This window comes from Enhydra lutris, unplaced genomic scaffold (assembly GCF_002288905.1).
Source record: "Enhydra lutris kenyoni isolate GAN:26980312 unplaced genomic scaffold, ASM228890v2 scaffoldscaffold51, whole genome shotgun sequence".
NCBI lineage: Eukaryota > Metazoa > Chordata > Mammalia > Carnivora > Mustelidae > Enhydra > Enhydra lutris.
The window spans coordinates 13177419-13194225 of NW_019154135.1; positions in this window are offsets into that span (position 1 = coordinate 13177419).

Here is a 16807-nt window from a genome sequence, read left to right on the forward strand (position 1 = left end):
TGAGAGGGACAGGCTGCCCTAAAGCACCGGTGACTGTCCCTGCACCAGACCATGGCACTGTCCCAGACAGCCACTCAGAGCCAGCCTTCTCGAAGTCCCTTTAGAACCATCCAGACCAGCCTTCCTCCAATGACTGTCCAGAACAAGCTTCCTAAGACCATTCTACCCATGACACATCCAGACGAGCCTTTCCCGGCTAGTCCCCCCATGACACACCTGAATGAATATGAAATGCGCTGTATCGACACCTGCAGGCCGCCCGTGGAACAGCATCCAGAGGGAACCGCAGAGCACTGAACACCTACCTTAGAGAAGACTCGTTTCAAATCAATTCCAACTTCCATCTTAAGAAACTGGCGGAGGTTGGGGGAGGGGGGATGCAGGAGGAGAATAAATAAAACTAATGTATGAGGGCACTTGGTTGGCTCAATTAGGCGTCTGCCTTTGGTTCAGGTCATGAGCTCAGGGTCCTGGGATCGAGTCCCACATTCAGGCTCCCTGCCCAGCAGGGAGTCTGCTTTTCCCTCTCCCTCTGTCCTCCCCCCGCTCAAGCTTTCTCTCTCTCAAGTAAATAGATACAATCTTTAAAAAGTACATAAATAAGTACAGGAAGGAAAAATTCATACAGATCAGAACGGAAATCCATGAAAAACAAAGGAAAACAACAGAGAAAATCAATGAAACAGAAAGCTGGTTCTTTCAGAAAAATCGATATAATGAATAAGTCTTTGACCAGATTGACCAAAAAAAGAAAGAGAAGAAAAAGTCACTGACACAGTGAGAAGTGGCATCACTTCAGGTAAACAGGTATCAAGAGGATAATAAGGGACTACTGTGGACAGACACATGCCGGTAATTCTGACAACAAAGACAAAGTGGACAAGTTCCCTGGATGACAAACTACCAAAGCTCAGTCAAGAAAAAATCCAGGGGCGTCTGGGGGCTCAGTTGTTAAGTGTCTGCCTTCAGCTCAGGTCATGAGGGTCCTGGGATCAAGCCCTGCATCGGGCTCCCTGCCTGGCCTCCCCCTCTCCCACTCTCCCTGCTTGTGCTGCCTCTCTCACTGTGTGTCTCTCTCTCAAATAAATAAACAAATAAATCTTTAAAAGAAAAAAAAAAAAAAGCAAACTTAGGTCTGTTGAAGAAATTGAATTTGTAGTAAAAACCAAGTCATAGATAAAACTCCAGACCCAGGTAGCTCCACTGGGAAATTCTACCCAATATTTAAGAAATAAATCAAACCAGTTCTAGACAAAGTATGCCAGAAAAGTGGAGGAAGGCATGCCCATGAGTGGTCAGAAGTGCTCACTACCAAAACCAAAGACATTCCCCCAAAATAAAATATAATAATGTATAATATCTTTCATCCACATGGGTGTAAACATTCTCAATAGAATGTTAACAAATTGTAACAAACAATATATACAAAGATAAATCTCAACTAATTGGGGTTCGATGCAAGGTTGTTTTAAAATTAGAATATCAAAGAGTGTAATTTGCCATATCAACAGGCAGAAAGAAAAATCCACATGGTCGCCCCGATGTGTGCAGAAAAAGCAGGATCCATTCCTGATCAAACATTCCCTGCAGATTAAAATAGAAGGGACCATTTCAATCTGATTTGGGATGTGTAAAAAAACCTTACAGCGAATCTCGCCCTGACGGAAAGCAGCAGATGCTTTCCCTCTGAGATGAGGGACAAGACGTGGGCTCCCCCCATGGTTCTGAGCAACGTTCGTAGGAGGTTCTAGCCAGTGCAATAAGACAGGAAAAAGAAATGAGGGAGCTTTTTATGGTCAATCTGGCCAAAGACTGGCCCAAGAGAAACAGCTGGAGGTAGATAATTTATATAATATACATAGATCATATATAATACATACAGATCATATATAATACACGTAGATCATATATAATATACAATAGACAACAGATAAATACCAAAATAAGGGGGGGGAGGAAAGGGAGGAAGAAAAGCCAATTTCAATTCATAGATTGCACCATATACAAAAATAAAGTTAACCACAGCCCTAAATGGAAAGCCTAAAACTATCACACTCCCATGAGAAAACACAAGAAATTTTTTAAAAATTCATTTTAAGTAGATCCCACAGCCAGCATGGAGCCCAGTGTAGGGCTTGTACTCACGACACCGAGAACAAGACCTGAGCCGAAATCAAACCAAGCCACCCAGACACCCCCAAGAACAGCCTTTTTATTTTTATGTTAGAGATTTCTCAGATACAACATAAGTATGATCCATAAATTCAGAAAAAAATGATAAATTAATCTCCATGAAAATTTGCAACTTTTGCTCTTATAAAGAGTAAAAAGACAAGCCACAGACGGGAAGACAATATTTTCAAAATATGTCTCAGCAAACCACCAAAACTAAGGGGCAAACCAAGAAAGAGAAAGATAGCAGTCCCATCAGTCAGAGAGCAGAGAGGAGGGGGTGAGGAAGTTCCCGGCATGCTGGAAGAAAGAAGTCCCCAGGCAGCATCCTGAGGCACGTAGAGGGGCTCGTCTGTGGGCTGAGCAGAAGAGATGCCTATAGACCAGCGGTGTTTGCCGCAACACCTGCTGTGTGTTGAGTGCATTGAGAAGAGTTTCTCCATTCAGGATGAATTACTGATGGTGTGATGGTTGATTTTGTGTGTCAGGTTGGCTGGGGCATGGTGCTCAGATAGCTGGTCAAACACTTTTCTGGATGTTTCCGGGAGGTGGTTTTGGATGAGATCAACATTTAAGTCAGTTAACTTCGAGGAAAGCAGGTCACCCTCCATGATGTGGGTGGGCCTCATCCAATCAGGTGAAGGCCTGCATAGCACAAAGCCCAGCTCTCCTGAGCAGGAGGGAATTCTCGTCTTCCTGGGTCTCCAGCTGCCGGCCTTCCCCAGCAGATCTTGGAGTCACCAAGTCCACAGTCCTGTGACCCAACTCCTCAAAGGAGATCTATTTACAGCCACAGCCCCCCACCCCGTTGGTTCTTTCTCCACAGAACCCTGACTCACACGGTCTGCTGTCCAGATGGAGATGTGTTTGCTTGCCACCAATGGCCAGACTGCTGAGCCAACGTCACACATGAACCACTTGGGTACGGCACCACCCTGCTTCAAGACCAATCATCTCCAGAAATGGAAACACGTGCCAGATGGGAAATGGGGTCGTAGCGTTTCATGTTCTGGAGCTGCACACTGCGCTTACCTGTTATAAAACATCACCGCCGGGATGGATCTGAATTCCGTGACAGAACCGTACCAGCACCACGGGGACAGAGGAAGCATGAGTGTGGGGTGGGCGGAGGCATTCGAGGAAGGTCCAAGTCTGTCCCTTCCATGCGGGAACAGTGGACAGCGTCAAGCCTGGAAACCAACAAATGGCAGCGGAAGTGTGTTCTTCAGACACAAGGACATAAGCAACAGACAAGTGCCGCACGGGGTTGGGAGCCGTTGCATTTGGAGAATAAGAGTTTGGGGGCGGGGGCAGGGATTAAACAGTAATCGTTGTTTTGGTTGAGAGTCTGAAGTTTTGCCCTTTTGAATCATGTACATACCACATTGAGGAAATACAATATATGTCATTTATCTTTTTTAAGACTTTGTTTACTTGAGAGAGAGTACAGGGGGAGGGGGAGGAGCAGAGGGAGGGGGAGAAACAGACCCCCCCACTGAGCAAGGATCCTGACGTGGGGTTCGATCCCAGGACCCTGGGGTCATCACCCAAGCTGAAGGCAGACACTTAATGGACTGAGCCCCCCCACCAGGGCCCCCCGCCCCAGTGTGTGTCATTTAAAGAAATAGAAGAAGAAGAACTAAGAGCAGGGCCTCCAGCTGTCTGCGTGGGTCAAGACCCTGCTGGACCAGGGGCGGGACGGACGCTGCCAGACCTCAAGACTCGGAAGAAGCTGTGGGGATCGATACCGCATGTATTAGGCAAAGCAGAGACAGATCAACGGAACAGAACGGGGGCCCGAAAGAGACCCGCGTGAATGACGTCTGATCCTTGACAGGGGAGCAAAGACAACACAATGGAGAGGAGCTCACGTCTTCCGCAGAGGGCGCTGGGACAGCTGGACGCCCATGTGCAAAGCAGAGACCGTAACACAGGCCTCACGCGCCTCCCGAAGCCGGACCTGGGGTGGACCACGCACTTGCCCGTGCAGGACACAGAACCACAAGCCCCTGGAAAATACAGCAGAAACCCGGTCCGCCGGGGCGGGGGATGACTTTTCAGAGATGACACAAAAGGCATCATAAAAGAAGGAATCGATCGTCGGGACATCATTAAAACTAAACCCTCCTCCCGGGCTGTACGTGGCCTCCTGGTCTGGTTGGGGGTTCCCCTGGCCGCGCGCCAGCTCTCTATTTTGGCGTAGCCCCAGCCACAGAGAGAGGGCGAGTGTGATCGGAGACCAATGAAGGACCGATCTTATGAAACTGCTTTCTAGTTGATAAGGAGTTTCTAGGGTAACCGTAAATAAAATTCAAGACTAAAACAGGAAAGGAGGCATGTCCTGTTTTTCTAACACAGAACAACCAAGAGGGCAAGTATTTTTTAAAAAAGAGAAAACGAAAATGGTTTCTACACTTAGGCTATTCTGTTTTGGGTTTTAGTAAAACCTACATGAATCTCTTAGGAAGAAGCAACACCATCCAGTGTCCACTTAACGTCTCCTCCACGTAAACATGAAACAACCAGCCTTCGCTGTTCAGATCATAAATTATTAGCCGAAGTGTGAAGGACTGTGAGAACATTGAGAGGACAAGTAAGCGACTCACAGGAACAACTTAGAGTAGAAACGCTCCCCAGCCACCGGGTGATGAGAGCGGCTTAGGTATTTCCACCACGCGAGGGGCTCAGTGCACTCGCACTGCCGCGTCCTCCAGGCATTCGGCATAAATGAATTAAATGCTCCATCGTGATTTTTTCCTTAATTTTGCGCCGCAAAAGACACTCGAGAGAATAAAGAGACAAGCGGTTGACGGGGAGAAACCATCTGGGAACGACTCGTCTCACAAAGGCCTGGTCTCCAGACTATGCGAAGAACTCTCAAGACTCAGCAGTAAGAAAACAAATAAACTGATCAAAAAATGGGCCAAAGACCTCAACAGACACCCCACCGGAGAAGGTACGCAGGGGACAAGCAAGTGCGAGAAGAGACTCTCCCACTCACGTGCTCTTGGGGGGACGCAAGTTAAAGCGATAATGACATCACGACACACTGACCCACACGGCCAGCGTCCGGCACCCCGAGGACGCCAAGCACTGGCAAGGACGCGGAGCGGCAGGAATGCTCGCTCCCTGCCAGGTGGGGTGCAAAACCGCCCACCCGCTCTGGAGGACCGTCTGGCCGTTCCTTACAGAACGAACCATAGTCTTACCCACGACCCCGCAGTCGCGCTCCTCGGCGTTTACGCAAAGGAGCGGACAACTTCCGTCCACACGGAAACCTGCACCCGGCGTCCAGAGCATCATTGTCACCCTGTGGGAGCAACCAAGACGTCCTTCCGCGGGGGATGCACACAGAAGCCGGGGTCCCTCCCGACAAGGGAATATTATTCAGCTATAAACACAGGGAGCCTGTGCGCCGGGAGAAGGCACGAAGGAGGCGGAAATCCCATCTCCGAGCAGCAGCAGCTGGGAAGGCGGCGTCCTGCAGGCTCCCCAGCCTGTGATATTCTCAAAAAGGTACCACGGGGACGGCAGTGAGATCGGTGGCAGCCGGGGGCTGGGGAGCCCGGGAAACGGACGGCTGGGTGGGGCACAGTGGTTTGTAGGGTACTGGGAACACTGCATGGGCCGTTGTGACGGTGCACACGTGTCCTTGCACGACTGTCGGAAGCAAGAGCAAGCCCGTGGGACCTGTGGACAGAGGTGCCGATGACGACGAGGGCGTGTTGGGGCGGGTTCACGAACTGTGGCAAGTGTACTCTCTGGCGGGGGACGTTGATAGCGGGGAGACGGCACATAGAGCAGGGAGTCGATGGGAAATCGCCACGCCTTCCTCTTAAATTTGCTGGGAATATAAAACAGCTCTAAAAAGACAAAGTCTGTTAAAAAAAAAAAAAAGAAGAAGAAGAAGAAGAAGAAGAAAGAAAGAATGAATGAAAAAATGAAAAAGAACTATTGGCCCGTGGACCACGCTGCATGGAGTCTGGGGCTTCGTGCCGAGTGGGAAAACTCGGGAAACAGGATGAGAGGAGGGAGCAAACGTGGGCAAAGAAGAAAGAAGGAATGATTATCTCCAAAAATGTCTGTAGACCACCTGCACCCATTTGAGTGAGAGGATGCATGTAAGCACGCTCATAAATGAAAATGAAAATTATTCCAGAACTTGAATGTGCGAAAGTTCCCGGCTTCTTGCTCTGACCCGGGGTGCGGGAGCTGGCCCATCCATGCTCTGTCCTGGGCTCCCTTCTGTCCCCAGGCAGGACATCCACCGCCGGGCAGGTGGGCCCTTCCCATTCCCTCCTCCTCGCCTGTACCCGCTGCTCCTTAGTCGTATCCTGGACACAGGTATTTCCTTCCCAGAAGAACCTTCTGTGACCAGCTGGCCAAGCAAAGCCGGCCCTTGACGCCCCCCCCCCCCCCCCCGCCCAGGTGTCTGTCCCCTCCGGAAAGGCAGGAATTCATGGCAACTCTGTTCTGAGCTGGAGCATTGGGGGCCCCAGGTCGTGGCTCATGGAGGGTCTGCCCATCTCCCTGAGCTACCGCTGCTGTCAGGGTCTCTGTCCCATCACAGCCCCCAGCAGCAGACGCTCCTGCCAACCCCCTACCCGGACGCCAGGTCCTGCCTCCCGGCCTGGGCCTCTCCCGGTGCTGCCCACCCACTCGAGGAGACTCCGGCCCCCAGCGGCCAACCTAGCCTACTCTGCCAGGGACGTGGGAGCAGGTGTTCCCAGAACAGTGGTCATTACCAGAGAACCCTCCAGAGCCCTCAGAACAGTTAGCACGTCATTATCGATGAAATCCATTTAGAAGTTTCTACTACTGGGGCACCTGGGTGGTTCAGTCAGTTAAGTGTCTGCCTTCAGCTCAGGCATGATCTTGGGGTCTTGGGATAGAGCCCCACATAGGGGTCCCAACTCAGCGAGGATTCTGCTTCTCCCTCTGCCACTCCCACTGCTTGTGCTCTCTCACTCTCGAATAAATAAATAAAATCTTTTTAAAAAATAAGGGGCAGGGCGCCTGGGTGGCTCAGTGGGTTAAAGCCTCTGCCTTCAGCTCGGATCATGATCCCAGGGTCCTGGGATCAAGTCCTGCATCGGGTTCTCTGTTCAGCGGGGAGCCTGCTTCCCTTCCTCTCTCTCTGCCTGCCTCTCTACCTACCTGTGATCTCTGCCTGTCAAATAAATAAATAAAATCTTTAAAAATAAATAAATAAATAAGGAGCACCTGGGTGGCTCAGTCAGTTGGGCGTCTGCCTTCAGCTCAGGTCATGACCCCAGGATCCTGGGATCGAGTCCCGCATCGGGCTCGCTGCTCAGTGGGGAGCCTGCTTCTCCCTCTCCCACTCCCCCTGCTTGTGCTCCCACTCTCACTATGTGTCTCTCTGTGTCGAATAAATAAAATCTTTTTACAAAAATAAATAAAATAAAAGTTCCTACTACTCACTATTAATAATTTCAAGTCTTGCCATCCTGGGGCATCTGCATTTTTTTTTAATATTTTATTTATTTATTTGACAGACAGAGATCACAAGCAGGCAGAGAGAGAGGAGGAAGCAGGCTCCCCACAGAGCAGAGAGCCCAATGCGGGGCTCGATCCCAGGACCCTGGGATCATGACCTGAGCCGAAGGCAGAGGCTTCAACCCACTGAGCCACCCAGGTGCCCCGGGCATCTGCATTTTAATCCACGCCCTTGGCCACGAGGACCACATCAAGCCCACAGCAAGCTGGATACAGTCCCTTTCCCCATGTGGAGTGAGGACTTCGGGCCTGGTGCGGTGACCCAACCCAGCAAAACATCAAATCAAACTCAGGGACGTGGCCACGCTGACGGGCCACAGAAGCCCGGAGCCACGCAGACCCAGGCTCTCCCCAGCTGGGCCTTCCCCAGGCCTCCCAGCGACCGCATCAGACCATCCCAGGCTTTCTGAGGACACGTGGGGCACTGGGGGACCCTGGGCTAAAAGTCAGGAAGTCAGGTCCCATCCTGCCACGCCTTCCCTGCCCCCACCCCCCTCGCCCTCTAGTCTGCGAAGCAAGTGGCGCACCGGTCCCTGAGGCCCCTCCCACTCCAGTCACCGCAGCCCAGTTTCACCAAGACGTGCCCGTGAAAACAAACTTCAGGGGACCCAGGACAGAAGTCCAGTTCCCTCTAAACGGCAAGACCCTTTTCTTTTCTCCAGGGTTAAAGAAAGCAGCCCGTTTGTCAGTGCACCTGGAGGTGTGAGCGCCGTGGGCCAGCCCAGCATCCCCTGCCAACCCCGAGAAAGGAGCTCCGTGTCGTCGGCGCTGGTCCACCAGCAGGGGGCAGCAGAGGCCAGGCCACGACGCAGGCCCGCGACGCTGCCTCTGGGAGGCTAGGGCATCTGTGCTGGGACAGGGAGCCTGGGACAGGGAAGCTGGTCCGGGATTCTGTTCCAGAACGCTCACTCTAGGGTGCTGGGGCCGGGATGCTGAGACAGGGCTGTGGGGCTTGGATGCTGGGACAGGGATGCTGGAATAAGGAAGTAGGGACAGAGATGCTGGGTCCAGGATGCGGGGTCCAGGATGCGGGGTCCTGGATGCTGGGGCTGGGATGCTGGAGCCAGGATGTTGTCTCTGAGATGCTGGGGCCAGGATGCTGGGGTTGAGATGCTGGTCCACAATGCTGGGGCCGGGATGCTGGGGCCAGGATGCTTGTAGCCAAGTATTCAGAACACAGTGCCACGAGGCGGTGTGTTGAAGGTTACACGCATGGTATGAACCCAACATCACCAGGGAAACGGGAGCATTGGTCTGAGAGAGATCCTCATACCTGGAACCCTCCTGATGGCCAAATCCAGGGCCAGTCACACCAGGGGACCTCTCGGAGACGTGGAAGCTGGCTGATGACATTATCCTAGTGTATCCTATCTCGTGGATCAGCTGGAAATTTCCATTAAAAGAAATTTTTCATTGAACCCCTTGTCCCGCCTCTGCCAGCTGTCAGTGGTCCCACAGCTTTCTGCTAGTTGGGATGTCCCAGGTTCATCCCGCACTGGTCCAGCTCTCCCTGGAGTCCCTGCTCCTTGTGAAAAAAATCACTTTTGAGCAATTTTTGCCATTCAGATCTTTTCTCTCAACCTGTTGCTTACCTTTTTATTTTTTTAATGATTTCCTTGGAAGCACAAGAGTTTTGAACTTTGGTGGAAAGACTGATCTACCAGGCTTTTTTTCTTCTATGGCCTATGCTCTCGGTGTCACACCCAAGACATCAAGGTCTCAAGGATTTTCTCCCAAGTCTTCTTGTAAGATGTTTCTTTCATTAGCCCTTACCTTTTTAAGTCCATGATACACTTCGAGTGAATTTTGGCAAAAGAATCTGAGCTCATCCTCACCCATGTCTCCAGCAACGTCTTATAATTTTCGTTGTCCTTTTTTTGTAATTTCTTGTACTTCTTTTGATAAATTTGTTCCCAAGTATTTTATTCTTTTGTATGCTATTGTGAGAGATAATATATTCTTTTTAAAAAAAAAGATTTTAAAGTAATCTTTAAAGTAAAGCCCAGCATGGGGCTTGAACTCACAACCCTGAGATACAGAGTCACGTGCTCCAAGAGAGCCCACTGGGTGCCCAAGGAATTATATTCTTAACTTCACGTTCCTGTGGTTGATTGTCCACGCACAGGAATGCTGGGTCATATGGTAGTTGTCTCTTTAATTTTTTAATTTTAATATTTTCTCTCTTTAATTTTTTGTTCTCTCTTTTATTTTTTTAATTTTTTGCAGCAACACCGTTTTGCATTCCACCAACAGTGGGCAAGAGTTCCAATTTCCCCACAACCTTACAGCACCTGTTCTTTTTTTCTTTTTCTTTTTTCTTTTGTTTTGTAATAGCTATCCTGACAAGGGTATGGTGACATCTCGTTGTGGTTCTGATTTACATTTCGCTAATGAGTAGTAACACATAAAGTTTTTTATGTACCTGTGGTCCCTTTGTATGTCTTCTTTGTAAAATGTCTCTACAAGTCCTTTGACCATTTTTAACTCAGTTATTACTTATTTTACGGTTGAGTTGTAGATGTTCTTTATGTATTTTGGAGATTAACCCCTTTTTGGATACATGGTTTGCAAAATATCTTCTCCCCTTCCGTAGGTTGGCTTTTCACTATTTGATGGTTTCCCTCGCTGGGCAGAGGTTTTTTTCGTTTGATGTGGTCCCACTTGTCTATTTTTTTACCATTGTTGCCTGCGCTTTTTGGTGTTATATCCATGAAATTATTGCCTCCCTGAGCCTGCCGCTGCCACTTTGTCACAAGGTATTTACTAATTTCCTTTCTGATTTCTTCTTTGACCTCATGTTGCTCAAAAGTGTGTTGCTCTGCATCCATACGCTTATGAATTTTCCAGTTTCCCTTTGGCAATCGATTCCTCGTTTCATTTCATTGTGGTTCAAAAAGATATTTGGGGGCTCCTGGGTGGCTCAGTGGGTTGAGCCTCTGTCTTCGGCTCAGGTCATGATCTCAGGGTCCTGGGATCGAGTCTCACATCAGGCTCTCTGCTCGGCGGGTAGTCTGCTTCCCTCTCTCTCTCTCTCTGCCTCTCTGCCTACTTGTGATCTTTCTCTGTGTGTCAAATAAATAAATAAAATCTTTTAAAAAAAAAAAAAAGATATTTGGTACGACTTCAACCTTCTTAAGTTTATGAAGGCTTGTTTAGTGACCTGACAAGTGATCTATCCCGGACAAAAAAAAATTTGTGTGCACTTGAGACGCCTGTGCATTCTGCGCTGTCGGGGCGAATGTTGTGTGTTTCACGTGATCTCTAGTGTTGCCCAAGACCTCTGTTTGCTTACGGGTCCTATCCTTTGCCAGCAGTGGTGGACTGGAGCCTCCTGCTGCTTCCTCATCACTGTTACTTCTCCCTGCCACTCTGTCGTTGTCTGCTCTAGGTATTTGGGTATTTTGATGTTGAGTGCTTATGTATTTATTATATCTTCCTGGTGAATTGACCCTTTCATTATTAAATTATTATTGTTCCATGACTTTCCTGCATTAACTCTGTAGATTCTGCATTCCCTACAAAGGGCAAACATTGAGTTCTCTGCAAGCTTTTTTGTCATTTTATTATTATTATTATTTATTATAGAATATATATATATTTATTATGTATTGTTATTTTTACTTTTAAACCTGGCTTCCTAAGAGTCACCCCTGCATCAGTATGGATTAGTGATCTGCCAATCACCAACCATGAGAAGTACGTCAGCGCCTTGACCCACCCTTTGGCAAGGGGATCTGTTCAGAGAGGTGCACCTTGAACCTTCAGGGAGTTCACGGGACAGCTGTAGTTCTCATTTCTGTTCCCATAGAGGCTTGGGGCCAGCCAGACCTCTCCTCCCAGTCCCTCCAGGGAGTGTATACCACATGCGTGTGCCTGGGAATACGTCAGAGCTTCTTGAAGTTCCCGCAGTCATCTCCTTCTCTAGCTCTTCCTTTTCAACTTCACCCAGGCCTCTTCCACCGCAGCTGGAGCTATAGCCTGGTGTCGCTACAGAGTTACCAGCAGATCGTCCTTGTCGCTACAGAGTTACCAGCAGATCGCTCTTGTTTGCCGTGATGGGCTAGGGCCCCCCGTCAGCCCCGGCGGAATGCTGAGTCAAATGCTAAAACTGAGACCATGTTGTGGGATCAGGGCTGGTCTAGCCTGTTGCTAGACTCTTCAGTCTTCTTGGATCTCCCTCAACAGTCGTCCCTCGCTGTTGGCTGCACTGCCGCAGCTTCCCACGCTTTCCCCGCGGGAGCTGGGGACGAGGGCACTGGGCTCTGGGCTGCTCCCTCTTATGCCTTGCTGTGAAAGTTCGCAGCGTTGTTTTCTTGAATGGATGCCTTCAAGTTCGTTGTATGACTTTGGTTAATTTCCACTAAAATGGTCGATGGTTATTGTGTGTCATCGTTTGTGTTCCTTTTGTGGGCACGTAGGTTCCTAAAATTCACCGTTCAGAAAGTCAATCCTTCTCAAGTCTTTATTTGTAAGCCGCCTCGAAAATCCTTAGGAAACAAGTCAGGTATAAAGCATGAAAAGACTCTAATAGTCACCCTGTATGATTTTATAAAGTCATCCTTTAAAAATACAAGGCACGGGGCGCCTGGGTGGCTCAGTGGGTTAAACCTCTGCCTTCGGCTCAGGTCATGATCTCAGGGTCCTGGGGTCGAGCCCCACATCAGGCTCTCTGCTCAGCGGGGAGCCTGCTTCCCCCTCTCTCTGCCTGCCTCTCTGCCTGCTTGTGACCTCTCTCTCTCATTCTCTCTCTGTCAAATAAATAAATAAAATCTTTAAAAAAAGAAAAAAAAGAAAAAAATATATAAGGCCCTACAAGAATACTGGCGAGAATTTTCAAACAGTAAGGGTAGACCTATACAAGCTGTGTCTTCAACCTAAGCCATCCTATTGTAAGTGGTTTTGTGTTTTCAGTGGAACGGGAATCCAGCATTCAAGATAAAAGGCGCCGTCAGACGAGTCGGAGACATTTGAGGACTTGCCAAGCTGACTTGAAAGGACCTCTTCAAACCTCAAGAGGCTATTACTTCAAGATTTCATCCGTGTGACAAGAGCAGATGCTTTAACAGAAAAACCTGCCAGCCAGTGCAGCAGCAAATGCAGACCACCAGTGCACCGTGTCTGGCAAAAGCACCAGAATGAAGATCGTGGCACACCTGGTCTAGAACGCTTCTCTTACCAAGAAGTCCAGTGAACGCTCGGTGGGGGCAGCCGCGCCACCTCTTCAAGGCCACTGAGATTAGAAGCGAAGTCCGGAGACAGCCAACTGTCCTTGCCGCTGGCACCGTCCACTCCTTATAAGTGCGGAGTCTGGATGCTTCTAAGAGGACGCACGCGTGTGGTCTCCGCAAAGCCCGCTCCCTGCTTTTCCTCGTGCAGGAGGGGACAGCCCACCTCAAGGAATTCACGCATTTCTGGGACCGATGTCCATCAGCCGCTGACCCTCTGTCGCCATTTCCAGGAGTCACTTGAAGGGTCATCGGCTCTTGGTCTTGCTCACAGAGGGAAAATCAGCACGATATCCCCCCAAGACAAAAGAGGAGCCACAAGCTGAAATTCATCCAGCCAATACGACATCAGGATCATTCCCGACCAACGTTGATCGAATGTAGTGTCATCCGGCTAACTCCCTTAACTGCAAGGTTTTGGGGACGTGACCCCCACTCAGCCTGTGGGACTCCTCACGCCACAGCTGCAGACACCGTCAGCATTTCCAACCACGTGTGCGCTCTCGCCGCGAACAGGGCACAGAGCCCTAAAAGCTGTCGTCTCTGTTTCTAGATCCCCATCCCCTCATCTGTTTACACAAACACCGACCATGTGCTTGTGCACATCACGCACCGAGGACACACAAAGGAACGTGGCCAGGGCAGTGCACCAGGCGTTACAGAAAATGTGACTTCGCGTTTTATTCAAAAATCCCACGCAGTTTCTTCCTTGACTAAATTCCCAAGCGGTGAAAGCTCTACTCAGCCAACATCCCCTCACACCCGCCCCACTGCCGGCACCGCTCAGCCCCGACATTCAGAGCCAGACCCCGTCCAGAGAGCTCAGTGCGTGTGCACGACCGGGGCAGGACGGGAGAGTCATTCCAGGACACGGGGCGGGTTGCGCCATGAGGACAGCGTGCTCACTGAGCACAGAGCGCACTCAGCAGGCTCGCGAGCTGGAGGGTTCACTGATAATCTGATTCTCTACATCCAAGCCGTAAACACACGCTCACAGGCATGTACACAGAGACACACACACATGCATGCCCACACAGAGAGGCACTCGCACTCACACGCATACACGCACGCGCACACGCATGAATACGTGTGCACAGAGCCGCAGGTGGACTCGTGTGCAAACAGCTGCTGCACATGGTGACACACGTGCGCGAACATGAGAGCACACGGGCATGTGCGTTCACACGGACACGCATGCACACGTGTAGACGCACAAGCAGGTGCCCGGACAGGAACGATCGCACTGAATGCACAGGTGCGCACAGACAACCTCACACGAACACACACACAGCACATCGGCCTTGAATCCGCAGAGGAAACCGCACTTGATCCTGGAGCGCCATCTCGGCATGTGCTTCCAAATCCCACTCGCAGGTGTTTTTGCGCCAGAACCACAGGCACGCCGGTCTTCGCTGTCCTTCCTTCCACACTCCCTGTCCAACTCGGGTGTTACGGTAGCGCTGGCGCATAAACGAATTGGCAAGTGCCCCTCCCTTCTGTTTCCTGGAAAACGGTGTGTCCGACTGGTGCTAATTCTTCAAATGCCTAGTAGAATTTGCCAGCGCGATCCTCTGGGCCTAGACATTTCAATTTGGGGTGTTTTTATTTTTTTAATCACAAATTTAATTTTCTTACCAATGCCAGGGCTCTGCACACCGGGTGGGATGCCGTAGTCGCGCTTCTCAAGAAGTGGTACCATCTCAGTTTGAAGTCTCCGTGGGTCGGGCTGTTTACCGCATCCTCTCCTGCCCCTCCGGGTCTGAGGCTCTGAGGGGCAGCCTGCGAGCCGGTTTGTGTCTGTTTTCTTCGTCAGTTCAAGGGCCACCTACGCCGGGAAGTCCTTCCAGAAGGCTCCCTCCAAAATACACCCTTTTCCTTCCGGCAAGGATACGAAAAGATCCTCGGCATGGGAGTGCGGACGGGTGCAGCCGCGAGGGGAAACAGCATGGAGTTTCCTCTAAAAGGGGCCCAGCTGTCCCCCTTGGTGGCGTGAACTGAAAGGACCGAAATCTGGGAGAGACGTGCGCACCCGCGTTCGCAGCAGCTTCGTTCACAACAGCCAAAAGGTGGAAGCCAGCCAAGCATCCGCGGACAGAGAACCGGACACGCAAACCGTGGCCCGTCCGCACAGGGGAGTAACGCTCCGCGTGGACGAGGAAGGGAGCTCTGACACCTGCTCCAGCACTCATGAACTTGGCGGCCTGACACGGAGTGAAACAAACCCGTCACAAAAGGACAAAAGGACAAATGCCGTCCGATTCTGCTGCCGTGAGGTCCCCAAGCAACGTCAGATTTACAGGGACAGAAAGTAGACACTGGGTGCCAAGGGGCGGGATGGGAAGCTCATTTCACGGGGACAGAGTTTCCGTTTTCGCAGGACACAAAGAATCGTGCGACGGAGGCAGTGATGTCTACACGTGTTGCTTCCCTCACCAGAGTTAAAACTATACAGAGAGAGATTTTATACATTCGAACACAGACTTCATTTCTTTTATCTTGACCAGAAAACCTCCTTCCGTTTGAGACAAAATAGTTTTTATAGATTTGATAGGTAGACAGACAGACAGACAGACAGAGTCCTTGAACTGGTTTCTTCAGACGGTTCCGATGCAGCCCACTTAGACTCTCCAGGCTCCAGCGGGCCTGGGCCGCTCCACCCCACCAAGCAGCCCCTCGGCCCCAAGTCCCCCCGACCTGCATGTCCCCGGGACTCAGGCCACAGGCTCACACTGCTCTGGACCACCCCCTTCCCCAAGCTGCGAGCTGCGCGCAGTGTCCACTAGGCCCTTCGCGCTCTCTGCCCGTGACCTCTGTACTCCCCTTGCCACGCAACATCCCGGCGCACGCTCCCTCTTCCCGTGAGCCCCCGCCCTTCACCTGGGCACCGGTGTCCCAGGGACACCCCCCTTTCCTGCCCCACAACTGTTTGTCCCTTGGTCTAGTCTGGTCTCTACTCACCTACTCGAGAAACTCCCGCAGAGCCGCTCCCTGACACCTGGTGGCAGCCATCCCCCTCCTGGCCCCAGACCCTGTAGAACCCGGTCCAGCGCCTCCGGCTGACCCTCCTCTGGTCCCACCACACTCAGCTGGGCCCTCAGCTCAAGCCTCCCCTCTCAGTGCTCCTCCCCCGCACTCACCCTCCATGCTCTGCTCCACCTCATCCCTCCCCCCTCAGTGCTCCTCCCCCTCCCCTCTCCTCTTATCACTGAGACACAGGTGTCTCCCAGCCCACCACTCCTTTGTGCATCTGTCTGGCTAATCCTCTCCCCCCAGTGGTTTGCACATTCCTGGGAAAATGCCACAAAATTACCAGAGCAGCAGAGGCATTTGAGCGAGAGGCCTAGAAACATAAAGCACAAGACTCAGAAATCGCTCCGTGGAGTTTTTGTGTATTTTAGCCATTTTCTTTAAACACAAGGCATTAGGAAACGGGACACTTCATTTTTAACTAAATATGACTACGGAACAAGTAAGGTTTGGATCTTCGAGCAGCTGCCACTCTGGGGCCGGGACAGGAGTCACCAGTGGGGGCAGCCTGGGCTCAGGTCACCACCCCCCACCCCCGACAGACCGTGGTGCCTTAAATAGCGCAGGTGTCTTTGGGAAGTCGTTCGTGGCCACTCACGAGCATGGATGAGAACATAACTTGTCAACATTCTGAAATTCACTCCTTAAACCATAGAAATGAGGAAACGATCTTGACTTCTAAGGAAGTATGAGTAAAAAAACTACTGACTTCAGAGTCCTTGTCGAAAGAGGAAGGAAGTTTTCTGGTCAGGATAGAAGAAATGGAGTATTTTTCCAGCTGTGCTAGAGCTCAGGGGGCGCTCAGCGCCCGTGTCTGGCAAGTCTGCCTCCAACCCCTGGGCCACAGCCCCCAGACCCTTCCTCGT